Consider the following 15,682-nt stretch of genomic DNA (forward strand, 5'->3'; position numbering starts at 1 on the left):
CAGATTTAACGCCGCGTTCCATTTACCCTTGCTCAAATTTTTATTCTCTACGGTACAGTTGCTTTCGACTTAATATTTGTACGAATTAGGACAGTAAAGATGTTTTTTCTTCGTGGAAATATTTCATCTATTTGCAAATTGTAACATGCAGTTGCAAATGCAATGCAATAATGTTTTGCGTATATATTTTATTTGTTTAGACAATGCTTTATTTTAAGCTTTAATATTACTTTACCAGTCCTTAAATGAAATTGAGCCAGTGTTGAAATTGAATTGAAAAAATATCTGTAGTTATAACCCATTAAGGACCAACGTTATTTTAATGCAATATTTCATTTGCAATTTTTGTTTCAGGCAGTTTAAATTCTTGAATTTTGTTTTAACACTGTTGCTATGAAAGGGAATCCTAGGGATTTGGTTAATAATTTGTTCGCCACTATTTCTTCATCTAGATACGTAATTATGTGAAGAATAAAAAATCTTATCTGTAAAAATCGTATTCATTTTGACTGCTCGATCGTTAATGGATTACCTCACACGTTTTCGTAATACAACACACGATGAAAAATCAAACTTCAATTTTAGGTCAGTTAATCGTTTCGTGAGGGTGAAATTTGATCGAAAATAAAGCAGAAACTAAAAGATCCTATGAAAAATAAAGGACAATTTCATACCTTAACTATCGTATATTCTATCTTCATAAACATTGTAAAATTTCCTATCGAAAAATATTGTGAAAATTATATAGCACGAGTATATTTCGAAATAGCGAAACGAACGTAGCAGAAGGAACTTGATTGCAACGTCTATGGAAGTCTGCTCGGGAACTGAACGTTTTCTCGGATCCTGAGGAAACTTCCAAGAATGATATTAGATTTCAATTACAGTTTTAATTGTGAGAAATAAAAAGGAAAAGCTCGTCGTGCACGGCGAACGAGTATCAAGCTTTCTGTACTACACACAGAAATGCTTCGCCATGGCGAAATTGTTATGCGCGTTTATTATTTATAACGCCGCAGATGAGAAGAGCTCGCCCGTTTGCCGCAATCGCTTGGTCCTACAACTGGGACGAAAAAAAAAAAAAGAAACGAGAACGGGCACGGTGCTCCGCTGAAAATTAAGTTAAACCGCCCCTTCCCCTTTTGTCCTCGTTATTTCCGTTGAATTCTTGGAACGTTATTCTCCCCTGCGAAACAGCGACACGATTTTTGTCATCGAACTGGACGCACGCCACACACATACACATCCGTATCGTGTTGAATTCTGTAGCCTTTATGGATTCTTTCTGATGGATTTTAAACATTGATTTCATGCGGTTGTATGAGGTCGCATACTGCGGAAAATAGATGATTATTTTGTTTATACACGGTGTTCTATACCTTGTGTGGTCAGTTTCATTGGCGACAGGGGACACAAGAATAATGGAAAAAGTTTAAATGATTTGTTACCTTGTTTGGTCTTGTTTCTGAGTTATACCCACTTTGTGACTGCAATAGTTCATAACCTGAAGGTATAATAGAATACGTTGAAATATGACAAAATGTAAACTCTGATTGGGATTCAATGGAACTTTTATTTCACTTTTAATCGTTTGATATTCTTGACATTCGTTGACTGTCAGACTAGAATATATAAAAATTCCAACAACGTCAAAATAATTTCTTACCCAGTAATGTTGCGTTAATGGAACATTTCATTTGCAATTTTTTCAGCGAGTTTACATTATTCAATTCTGTATTTTTTAACATTGTGGTTACGGAAGGAAATTCCAGAGAGTTGCTTACTAATTCTTTCGTCATTATTTATTCTTTCATCTAGGTATATAATTTTGTGAAGAATAAAAAATGTTTTTGTAAAAAACGCATTATTTCAGTCCTTCGTTCTTAAAAGATTAAGATGTTCAATGTGACAGTTTTTACTCTTGGGGCAAGATCATGATAAAATGCATTTGTTTAGTCCTGTGCTATTAACAGTATAAGTATTTACCTACTCTTGTTAAACTTTTACTTTAAAAAAACTGTTGTTCACATTCGAAACGAATTATGCATCCCCTTAAAGTGACCTTATCTGTGGTGTATACGAAAACTTTCGTGAGTGACTGTATGTGCAATGATGGACAATAATTTATATATTCTATTAATATCCCTCACCGTAGATAAATACGTGTGCGCGAATAAGGTCGGGGAACTTCGATCACCGGTCGAACAGGCGTTGAAACGAAGTTCATAACATTATTTTCACCAGCGAAAGTGTTCCGTGCAAAAAAAGAATCGGGTCACCGATGCACGTCATCAAAGGGGTGGTCGCTTTTTTTTTTTACGGGCGATTGAATAACACACTTCCCAGCGTGTATAAAAAGCTTGTCGTTTGAGGAACGAACAAAAAAGGGAACATGAGGGGGTGTTTGTTAGGGCGGGATGAAATATTCCGTGACTTTCGAACGGAAGCAGAAACAACGCGGGTCGCTTTTCTGAAATTATAAATGAAACGGTGACGGGGGTATTAGGAATTGGAGGTATATTTTCAAAGTTACGCCCACCTCGTTTCGCAGCTTGCTTGGATATGAAACGCACGGAACGAATTTCGTGTTCGTATAAACCGTGCCGTGAGCGGAGTGTGCAATTCTTCTTTTTTTTTTTCGTTTTTTTTTTTTTTTTTTTTAAATTTCAGAACCGCCCGCAGAGGGGAAGTCCTGGAGAAAACTCACGGGGCTTTTCCAACTTCATCATTTGCTTCAGTTTCTCTTGGCACATCCAGATATACGCGTTGCTACCTGAATCCAGACTGTTTTACCATTCCTGGAAACGCCTTTTTCTATATAGAGGAAGTGCAGTATATTTGGCATACTGTTGGTAATTTGTAATAGCGAAGTATTTAAAAGATTGCTAATCTTGTGTAATTTGTAATACCGTAAATAATAGGGGCGAATGACCTATTAACCAATGAAATTTCTGGTCGAACCGTAATTTTGTCATTTTTGAATCGCCTGTAGAGATGTAAAAGTTTTTCAATAAAGTATTCAATCGTAGTCGTGGTTAAAGTATGTCAAAACTTTAGGGTAAATCATTTAATCTGTTCATTTGCCTATTAATTTTATGGTTACGTGTCGATTTTGTGAATATTTCAGGAAGACTAAATGTGATATAAAATTTTAGGTTTTAATGCTGTGTTGCTAATTTGGAATACCAAAGATGAATGTAATTCTAGTGCAGAGAATGCTGTGTACGTCTTCTGTAATGTGATTTACAGGAAAGATAAAGTTGGAGGAACGGGGGCGCCGTGATTCATTTGTGAAATGTGGGTACACTGTTAATGCGTTGGTTACGACTTTGGAAGTTACACCTGTGACTACTGCAAGGAAATTTTAAGACTTGGAATTGATATTTACCTAATATGATTATTCCTATACTGTAATTCACACAGAAATTACACTGTGTAGTTATTATTTCCTACAGTGTTTAAAGAAGAATTAAACAAGAATAGTTCGAAAATATTAAATAGTATTTTAAATATTAATAGACACCAAACATGGAAGGATGTCGTTCTAGGATTAACTACATTATTTAGTTCAGAATAAAATAGGAAACTCGTTGCGTCTGATGAAAGTTTTGTCCTGCACTGTATTCCACATACAATCTGAATTCTAGTAATCAGTAAAGATTGTTTTAAATTACCCTTAAACTTTGACCCGTACAAATTTTGGAACAAAATCTTCTTACAGTATTCCCTGTTTATAAACGCGCCTCATGAGCCCCTGTACAATAGTGTCGCCATTCCTACCATATTGACGACACGTGTTCCATAGCCCAATAAAACGATTCCTGAATTATATCCACTGTCCTTTATAGTTGTGTTGCTAGATCCAATCGAATTGTAGGGCGGACTTCATACTCTACGCTGAATGGATTCGATATTTATTAGGTACACGAATAATTCATGTTTAGCTTCCGGTTCATCGTTTCGCGACAGAATCTCTTCAATATACGGTGATACTCGAGATGTTTGGTAGCGTGAAATGAAATTTTTTTTTGACGACCCCCGCTTATATTACGCGTCGCTATTAAACTCTGCCCCGCCTGGCCGCGCTGAACAGTCGGGCGAAAAAAATGTTTGGACGCTCGCTAGATTTCCTCGCCGCTACGCGTTCCAATCCGTGCTGCAAGTTTCCGTCCGAGCGAATGGGTTTGATTGAACTTTAATAGGTATTTCCGTTGCGCGGTGATCGTGCGCAAGATAAAAAACAGAGATCTGGGTAGGGAGAGAGAGAAAAAAAGGGATTGAATGGTAAACACTTCACCGTACAACTTAGAGGATATCCGATTTCAGTTGGTTATCGGTGAAACGGGTGTTTATCACCATACAAGTTTGTCGATCGAATTTATACCAAGCAGAATTAAAAGGGGAAATCAATGTCTGAGGGTGAATACTTGGTGGAAGAACCTTTAAATACCAGAGAATGGAAGGATACTTGTTTATCATACAGGGTGGACCACGGAACGTGATCAACTTAGTTTGTTCTACTGCTAGCCGTTTGATCGAATTTTTGTTTGTATAATGTAATATGATTCAATGAGAGAGCTTTACGATGATTGTACCAAATTTTTTGTTAACCCTTGTTTCCAGAGTTTTCAAGGTCACCTACAGTTCTTTTTTATAGATAAATCTATCATTTTTTTGCGTCCACCTTTTAGCGGTTACTGAGATGAATTTGGGAAGCATCATAACACGTAAATTGTTTTCTTCTAAACCGAAGAAACATTAAGAAAATATCACTTCCATAGAAATTCCAATTGTTATAATAAAGTAATACTTCCTCTTGAATGAGTTTGATAGTTGTTCAAAGGTCAAAACTGCGCTCTTAGATACTGTTGTTTTTCACCATATATCATTCAAGTGTAATTGTGCTCAGCTCTGTTACAAACATATACAGGGTGGTTCACCTAATGTGACCACCTCAATTCCTCGTAAACAATTGACCGTATGAAAAATATATATTCTATACCATGTAACTGTTATTTAAAATATCATCAAATAATTTACCAGTACTCGAGGTGGTTACGTTAGTTGAACCATACAGCAGATGTACGGTGCACAAAAATGATTGTAAAATAATTTTCCTCAAATTCTACAAAACCCGTCTCAAAATGTACAGTAAAATAATGACCAGAAACTTTCTCGATAGTGCAGAAACATTCCGTCGCGTAATGTGGTTTTTTGAAAGAATCCTTTAATCTCTGTAAATTATTTCTTCGATAATGCATATAACACAGAAGAGAAATTATTCGTGGATCGGGCCATGTTGGTAAAACCCGCGGTGAATTAGGGGTCACGGAACAAGAAATGAAACATTGGTCCCGAGACCGAGTTTGGAATAATATCGGGGGCGGCTGCGAATCGAATTTTAGCTGTCCTCAAGTAATACAGTTAGGCGGGGGAGTGAGTGAGAGAGAGAGGTAGAGAAAGACCGGTCGAATGCGCGGAAGAACCAGTGTCCGGCGGGGATGACAAATTGTACTTTAAAGCGCTCGATGAAAGCTGTTCCGACGCACAGCCGGAACACACCGGATCCGAAAGCTCTGTTATGGATGACAAATCGTCGTAGCAGGTGTTTGGACGAGGTGCGATCTTCCTCAGAACTTATCTACGTGCCCTGGTTGTTTGAAACGAGCTTGAGGTCTTGACGTTTGAAAGAAATGCCCCCCCGTATATCTCCCTGCTAATAGAAAATGTGTCAGTCTGGGCGTATTTGTAATCGCGATCGTTTCGGTGCTTTCGAACATTGCTATTGTTATTACGAGAATTATTGTTGTTCCCGGTGAAAATTCCAGTTCTGTCCGTTTCATTTCGTTGAAATTTTAATTCATCCACCCTGATGATGTATTGCGACAGTGCAAAAGTGCTGATGGATCTTCTCAGAGTGACACGATTGTCATGATGATGCGGCAACAAGTAAATAATTGCGTTATTATATATTATGTGTAAAGTAAATTGTCGTTTTGAAAAAAAAATTGACGCGGTTGAGGGTGTTTATTTCTTGAAGGTGTTTTATTCTTTGAAATTCAGTAAAATTGTTTATTTGAATTCGAATTTCTATTGACAATACATATCTTATAAAAAAATCATTACGTATTTCATTGAATTATTATTAAATTGTAATTCCAAATATTACTAGTCTACTTTCTTAGAGCGAAACCTGTCAAAACCTTTGCACTCATCTAATGTTTTATCTTGGTAGCATGAAAATAGGTGTACTAATGAATAAACTACTATTTTTTTTTTAATAAGGATGTCAAATAATAACTATTTGATATATTTTCTGATAATCCGCGTAATAAAATCGGCTTAGCCGTTCAAAGATTATTCATTGATCTAACATGGTTTCATTTATTTCCAGATATTATAAGTGAACACAGACAGCCACGTTCCACTCGTCACGTGTCTGTCATAAAAATTCACGATACCGTCATCATGGCTTCTTGCCTCCCTCATTTGCGTAATCATAAACGACAACACTGGTCACGCATAAAATGAATATAAATCGAAAGATTCCCATCAAAACCTGGCGAATATTTGACATTCTTACGTATTAATAACGGTATCCCGGACTTTTCAAGGGTCGGTTAAGATGGATGTCAGCTGAAATTGTTGACCATTATGATGGATCCTGTGTCCGAACGGTTTAATAGAGGTACGTCGAGCCTATAATATTGGCACGAACAGGGGCAAGAGGGGACAAACTCGTATCCACTCTGTAATCCTTACTCCTCTCGTTGGTGTTTGATCAAGAGATGAGAACCCTGGTTTGTGGCATAAAGCTGCAGGACAATTTTTTGTCTCCTTGGATGTATCATCATGTCCTTGACATGCATGCTCCTTCCATCGATAAACCACGAAAATAAAAGGTGGAGACAGGCCCAGGGGGGTGGGATCGGCGTAGGACGAGGCGAATTTCGTCTCGACTTATCATCGATCATGCCTCGGGAATGAGCCGTAAACCTCTATCTGCGCTGCTCCGTGCCCCACGTAGAAAAGTTTATCGACGAAGCCCCGACAGAGCCCGCGGGGCTTTCAGCGAGCCACGAGAATAGACGATGGCGAAAAGACGTGGACGGCGGTGGGGGACGACGGTGTCCGGCGTCGGCCGTACAAGCCACAGATGCGCTACCACACGCGTCCCCATATTTTTGGTTCCGTGGTGGTGTGTAACGTCCGATTCGTAACCTGGCCTGCCCGGCGAAAGCAATGGGGAAAGGAAGCGATTCCTGGGGATATATAGCAGGGGAAGGGGGTGCACTAACGATAAGAGATTGAGCATAATAGCAGCCCCATTTCCCCACGAACATAGTTAGCCCCCGACTCCATGAAAAATACTAATGGGACGAGGTCACCCGGCTCGTGAAAGTAAATTTCGCAGGTGGATGGCGAGAGCAGAAAGAAGATAAGACCGCAAAACGGGCCGGGATTTTGGACGTGGTAATATGCGAACGGGTGCCGTACCGAACTCTCTCTCTCTCTCTCTTTCCCCGTCAGTAAAGGATTACATTTCACTTCGGGTCATTTATCGTTGATTGATGTGAGAATTATGTGGGATATTCCCTGATTAATAGTGGGGAGACTTGAAGGGAGGCGATTCTAGGAGGAAAAACAAATCGTAACGGTGGAGTAAATTTTTTTTCTGGAAGAGTTTAATTCTAGAGGTGATGGAATTTGAGAATTAGTCTGGCGTGCTTGGATACGTTAGATATCTGTCTGTTATTCGCGACTTTTACTTGGATTGAAACTGTATTATGTATTTTGTATCGATGAGGTTATTTGCTGTTGAAATTAAGCTGGTTTTATAGTTACGCCACGTAATGTATAACAGAGTGATGTTCAAAATTGTGGGAAAATTGGAGACATTATTATGTATACATTATTAGACTATGGATATAGCTGTATGAAACAAGAACTTTAAAAAAGTTTAGTACAATTTTTATTTTAGTGTTTCTAAAATAGTTTTTCTTTATAATAAATATACTTTATGATTATTCTTTGCCAGTTACCAGAGAAATTTGTTTTGTTGCATATTGTAAGTTACTGGTTCTGCAATGACCTAACCACCCCATCAACCGATGGTTAATGCAAGTTCTAGCAATCCTAAAACCCGATCGCATGCACTCAGACTTTCAATTGATTTAGTTAGCACGGAGAGCGCAGGTAATAACTTGGTTCGATTCGACCTGACCCAGTAGAATTTCTACCTGGTCATTAGCACGAACTGTTCCGATTGCAACCGAAAGATGTTTCATCGATTTAACAAAGTTTTCAAATAAGTTTGGAATGAAACTTGCGCTTAGATCCTTTATTTACCCCACTTTACGTAACGTACCTTTAAAAGCAGTCTTTTACGTATCAAGTTTATTTTTCAGAAATTCTATTTACATACAAATGTGGAAATTAGCACGAAAGAAGTTCGTATTATAACCTTTTTACTAAGGTATATAAATCTCAATCGGTTTGTTCTTAAAAAGAAGAAATCAATATATTCCAGTTAAGTGTTCTATCCACAAAATCTAAAGTTACCTCTCAAATCCATCCTCTGGACTATGAATTCCAATGAGAACTTTTCTCAGTTTCTTTTAGTTCACACCAACGCGAACTAAATTCTGATTTCGTGCCCTAATTTTTTCTAATTAAGTACAAATAATGTCTTCCTTTGACAGTCTCGGGCAATTACTTTTTGGTCCAGTTGTGTTATATCCTAAAAAAGATTCAGAAGTCTTCCCTAGTACGCAGAACGTTCATACCAGTATCCTAGGTGGCCAACGAACCTCCGTTCCGCCAACTTCTGGTGGGCCTCTGCTTCCAAGGAAACCTCGTTGACCAATGATCCCCGAAGAAAACATCACAACGCTCCTGGTCGAGGGATCAGGGAACAGAAAACGGAAAACTGAAACGTAGCTACGACGAACGCATCGGGAGCTCTGGCCTAGACGGACGAGCAAAGTCTTCGGGATCGTGGCGAATTAATGAAATGCAAATTGCATTTAAGTGTGAACGCTTCCTCGAGCTTTCGACACGTTCGCTTTGGTTGCTGCGAGTACAAGTAAAGGTCGGTGCTAGGATTTAATTAGCTCTATCCACAGCCATGGATCCGGGGAACGTCCCATCCCCCTTCCTCTCCTGGCCCTTCGCTCGGTCTTATCCCGGCGGCGGAGTTTTCATCGCTTTTCGGGAAGTTGTTAATTAAGAAGTCGACGAAACAGTCATTCCGGAAGCAGTTTCGGATGTACCCTGGCTTTCGGATAACGATATAGCGTATACCGCCAACGGAATATAAGTTCCGTATCCCTGGACGACGGCATTCATATTCATTCAAGGTATTCAGTCTGGCAACCTTCGACATCTGGAACGGCGGCTCTGTTGTATCGCCGTGCAATGTCAATCATGTTCAGCCATCGTCTATCGAGCGATTTTCATGCGTGTGTAATACATATCTACATACCGTGAGTGTGTTTTACGTGAAACATGGCACGGTTCCCTCGTGTATTCATATTTTTTCGGAAGCTCGAGAATATGGGAGCTTCGGAATACATACGGGATGAGGCACTTAAGATGATCATCCCCCCCAAATAACACTTAAATTATGCAAGGTATTTTTATATAGGCCATACAGCCACAGGGAACGGATTATTCTTTATGAGAGAAAACTGTCTGAAGATGCGGAGTAATAGTTCTGTTTTCTGTATAGTCTGTGGTATTTTTCGGAAATTCGTTTGGGAGATCAGAGAGAAATACGGGGTTGAACTTTCTCTGGTTCGCCGTTCTGTGGTGGACTATACTGAGTCGAGGAAAGAATCGACTTGTGAGAACTCCCGTCGGTTGTCCTTTATGGGGGAATTCCTCCTCTACTTAGTTTCTTGACCAATGACTTCGATACTCACAGTTCGACGGCGCTCGATGGAGCTAGCGATGGGTTGGAAGAGACTTCCTGTATTTTATGTTTTTATGTTTGTAATATTCGAGTCTAATGATGTGAACTTCTGGTGTAGGATTCGTTGATATCTGCTAACGCATACTGAATACAGTATCTATATTATAATATTAAGAATAAAATGTCTTTGTATAAATAATCCTTTGCATAGAACATTAATTAATTAATTAATTAATTAACACGTTGACTGCCAACTACGAGACAACGTGTACTTGAAACATTGCAAAGAGGCTGGATTATTTAAATATCGCCACAAAATATTTAGACATAGATATTTACAGCATAATTTAGAGCATGACAAACAGAATACAATTTGTCTGGCTATATGCGGCCTTTTTCACTGTAGCAGACAACATGGTAAAGCATGCTTGATAAATGTAGTTAAAATTTAAGTCTTTCTAAACGCAGACATATCGACAAAACTGGATTTTCAGATTTTAATAGAAAGTTCATTAATATATTGAAGTATAATGCTTGTCTTGTAGATATGCTTTATCACGATGAAAACTTCAATACCGTAACGATACCGTAGCAAGGTCCAAAAATTCTACATCAATATTTCTCAGGGTATCTTTATTCATCGACTGGCGCACAGTATACCCTATTCTGCTTTTATCGAAATTTACATCCAGGGTGAAAAAAAATCGCTCGTAGACGCCGTCAATATCGCTTCTCACAACGTTAACGCGATATTCACGGTAAAATCAAACTTTGAAATTCCAGGAGCACAATGCAACCGCACGAGAACAGTTTCAAATACTGCGACAGTATCGCGATAATTCGATCGTATGCGATTAATAAATAACGATTTATTATGCGAAACAAAATACCCTAAAATGAATTCCATCGAATCACTCGCCGAGATATCTACCTGTCTGCGTTGCGGTGGGGAACGACTAAACGAACATATTTCGCCGGTTGCGTTCTCCGTCCCCGATAGCCAATACTGCAAAATTCGGTCGGTAATTAGGTTAATGGATAATGGGAAAACTTGGCTGCCGTTGACGGTTTATTGTCGCGGGATACCGGGCTCGAACGGGAACTCAGGATGACGCATAGCTTATTCGAAGTTTCGCTGTGCGAGTGAAGATACTGGGCGGGTGTCGTCTTCGACCCTCAAACGCCCGGATTTCAACGTTTCTACAGCTAAGCAGCGACTTCCCACCGAACCGTCTAAATTACGTTTCGTGGAGAGAGAATCACAACGAGCACGCGCTGAGAGAATGAGAGAGAACACGTTCCCTCGCATCATCGGGAATAATTATTTCCGATATTTCGGTGAACGAGCACGGGGCGCCCCGTGCACAGAGACGATGTAGACGACGAGCCCCAGTAGTATGCCGATAATTGGTTTCGTGTTCGAATTGTTGACCGAAAATCTCGCCCCCCTGCCCCTCCGTGATACATTATGCGCTGACCTCCTCGTTCCCTGAGAGTGTCATCTGCTTGCGAAGTATGCTGCTCTGCAATCACTTTGAAGAAATTGGAATTCGCCGAATGATACGATTAACTTGACCTTTCTGAATCGGTTTCTATCATCTGTTTATGTGTATTTAATTAACTGTGGATTTTATACGGTTGTGTGTAAAAATTGAGTGGAACGATAATTTAAACAGAACGTAATGAAGATTTTAACTCTCGTGCACTGTTTGGGTGAAATTGACCCGAACCCAATGGTTGATTGTTACTTGTAGTTTTTATTATAGAAATTTGTAAATTAATTTAACATCAGTAGTTTACATATATTATTTTAATCTAGCGATAGGCAGACATATTCTCTGACTCGATTTTAATTCGGGTCCAATTTAATTCCTGGTGTAGTGATGCAACAGTTTATTGAATAATGCATCGGGTGAATTATGATAGGTATAGTAAACTTTTTTTCGATTTCAAGTTTCGATAGATTGTGCATGAATATGAAAATTTGCATACATTAGACCAAATTTGCATGGTATCGAGGAGCACAGAATTCAGTGTGAATAGTTTTTTGATAGGTGGATGCGTAGAGGTCATATCAAGGTCGAACTTCATAAACGGGTCATTGTACATTTTTAAAACACTCTACTAAATGATACGTAAGACATGTCTTTCTATTTATAAAAACAAACTTGACCTTCGTATGACCTCTACGCGTTCACCCATCAAAAAACTATTTACCATCACCAGTAACTATTACTATCACCAGTAACAGCCAAGATATTCAAGTGGTCTGCTTTAGGTGCCTCACCCTGTATAGCAATACTTGCTTTTAGATTGACCCCATGAAAACCAGATTGACACTCCATGATAAAAAAAGGACTATTTTCCCTTCAATTCAACGAATTTCTTTTTAGAATAAGAAATAAATATTCGTGTGCATTTCATTAAAAAAAAAGAAAAAAATATACTAAAAGTTTGTTCACTCTCGTAAGTTGTCGCTATCGTAGCGTTTCGCAATGCGATATTCATCGGGTTCCAAATTCAAGGTGACGTGAGTACGATCACCGGGGCGAGGGGACTCGCCGGGAAAAGGGTTCTCAGTTCGCGCTCCAATAACTTTTGGTCCCGGTAATCCTGAAATAGTGGTACTTGTGCCGGGAGAGGCATATATTAATAAGGACGATGCTATACGTGCACCAACGTTCGCCCGTAGTAAAAAGAGATGGAAGTTGAAGGGGTTAGGAAAGGGGGGTGGGGGGAGGCGCGGTTATGATTTTCTCGTCAGCTCGCGTCCCGATATGCACTGTGTTAACGGTATAATATGCCGCACCACGCTTCGTACCATCCGCTTCCAATGTATCTAGCCTCTCGCCATCCACCCTTCTCTTTCCACATTTCTACCCCTCGTCCCTCTTTTCCCGTGTCGAACCGTGGCCCAACGTTCCACAGCCATCTTCCTTCATGATGTATTAAAATTCACATCATTCGACCGTCATGAAATATAATCAAAAGTTCGGCCAAAAGTATAGGACCAGAGTTCATGATTGATCGAACAGTAACTCGTTATTCTATTACGATATAATAAAAGTTACGGTATCAGTACATATGCAGAGTGATAATTAAATTTTTTTTCAAAAATGTAGTTAGTACAGTTAAGAATTCGGGCGACGAAATGCAGTTAGCGGGTTCACCATACAGGTTTTAACACTGGAACTACCAAACCTGTAAAAGTGACTGAATTTAATTTTGTTCTTTTATACTTATAGAAATCATGCTAGTGCTTTCATCAGTATTCATGTCGACATCTAATTCATTATAGTATATTATGCTATACTATATCGTATAGTACAAATATTAACATATTATGAAATTTAATTTATTATACAGGGTAAACCACGAATCGTGATCAGTATAGCATGGTTTCAAGAGAGCTTTAACGTGATTATAGCAAATTTTTTGTCAATTCTTTTTTTCCATGATTTTTCAAGGTCACCTTCGATTTTTTGAAAATACACCTATCATTTTTTTTCGCCTATCTGTTACAGGATTTCAAGACGAATTCGGTAAGTATCATCATTTTTTTTCATCTGGGTCGAGAAAAGATTAAAGAAATATTCGAACTGTAATATTACAAAGAGTATCGTATGCTACGCTATTGTACGCGTTCCGACGTTGAGCTCTTGTCTACTGTTTGTAAATATTTCGTTCTGTACAACGGTTCACCCTGTACATTCGACGCTGGTAGTTCTAGCCTTAAGTAAATTATTTTTTCCCACTGTAAATTTCATATTAGTAAAATAAAACCGTGTAAAAATAGCTGCCCATATCCTTTATAAAATATCTAACGAACCCACACTATACGGCGTACAACCGCTGGAATGTGTACTCTCAACCGTGGAAATCATGCCCAGAAAACAGTGAACTCGCGGATCCGTGCATTAAAACATTCTCCCCCTCGTTTGCAAACCGCCTCCCGTATAAAATTTCCTATTAACGCGATGAATTTACCTCTTACTCCATCCGCCCGTTATTTCTACCCATCCCGGCCGTGTTGTCTGCATCGTTATTCCTCGAAAATTATCGTTTTGCTTGCCGCCGAATTTCGTTTCCCTCGGCCATTATTTAATAACGCGAAGCAGCGGCAGCGGCGAGCAGTGATCTCGAGGATACGGATTCTAACAAACGAGAGACGGTATTTCCGGTGGAATTACGATGCGGTATTACCCCCTCAGGTGGTGGAGCGCGGAAAAAAAACGAGCGATTATACGTCACGCTTTCGCCTAGGATTCTCCTCCTTCTCTTCCTTCCCCTCCACCCTCCCCGCCCCCTATTCTTCCGCGTCGCGTTTTCTTCTGGGATTAGCGAGAGCAGATGCACTGGCCAATCTCCTTGATCCTCGGAGGAAAGAGAAAAGAAAAAGAAGAGGAAAACACGAAAGGAAAGGTCTTGTTCACGGTACGTCGAGGGTGGTTAGGGGGGCGGAGAGGGTTGTTCGCTTCTTGAATATGCCCCGCGTCGAAACGCCCTACGGCCACGCGTATATTGATTCACCGGCGAAGTGCGGCGTAAATATTCATGATACTATTGGAAGAATCGACGGCCCAGGCATCGAGTAGAGGCTTAGGCGGCTGGCCTGGCGTGCTGGATCTACGGCCCGGAGAAAGAGGACTCGGGGCTCCGGGCGCTAATTGCAATTCCAAATGTCGTGAGCAGTAAATTCTATCGTTCTAGATGAAAAAAAAAACGAAAAAAAAAAAGAGGATAATCCTACGTAAGATCCTCCTGCCTGCTTTACAGCGTGTGTTTATATGTTGTGTAACGTATTTTTACTTGTTTAGCTTCGAGAGGCGATAAAACCGGGTAGCGTGAGCGCGCATACGTGCTATAGGTGTAATGACGTGACGGGGAAAATGGGAAGTGTAGAGGATGCTGGGTAAAATATAACAACGGTAACAGTGAATCTGATGCTGAGGAACGATGAAGAGGTCGATTATACAGCTGGTCACAAAAGTATTTGGTCACTTTAGGCATTAGGCGAATTTTGCGTGTAACTGTAGGTAGGTTTGGAAATAAGAAACTATATCAAAACCAAGTTTTAATAAATATTTATTTGTTTTTTTTTCCAGTAAATTTTCATTAGAAAATAATTTACTAAGGTCGACGAAGACTTTTGTGATCAACTGTATTTGGTTGTTCGGAAAGTTCATAGCATTTGTAAGGGCAGAGTTATAATCTGTTAGGTGTACCAATAAGGAATTCAATATGTCGTTTTTATAAACTGGTAGCACGATTTATATTGAAAGCATCTTTCTTCAAATATCACTGAAACAACAGAGGCTTCTGATTTCCTCGAAAATAAGTATTAAATTGAACGATATATAATACTGGATTACTTATTTGTACATCTAATTTATTTTTCAATTTATATCGTATTCTTATTTACCACTTTTCTTTCAAATTTTTTCCAATTTTTCAATTAATTTCATTGTACCAGTTATATACAACTTTGATTGTTTTAGTTAAAAGAATTCTTCATTCTACTGTTAGATGAATTTTGTTTTCAGACTTTCTTCTTGATACAGAACACTAGAAACTTACCAAACGAACCATCTAGTCGTAGTTGTCGATTTTGCAATGGAAATTTCGTAGTTCGTTTGAACCTGAATGGTGTCCAACCGATGATTTGGACAACGAATTCGATGTCCAAAGGGATCAGCAAGAAATGTATTGTACAACTATTTTGTTACCTTAAAATATTTCTGACATTTAGAAGCAGTCCTTCTACGAACC

Source organism: Dufourea novaeangliae, unplaced genomic scaffold (genome assembly GCF_001272555.1).
Source record: "Dufourea novaeangliae isolate 0120121106 unplaced genomic scaffold, ASM127255v1 scaffold89, whole genome shotgun sequence".
Classification (NCBI taxonomy): domain Eukaryota; kingdom Metazoa; phylum Arthropoda; class Insecta; order Hymenoptera; family Halictidae; genus Dufourea; species Dufourea novaeangliae.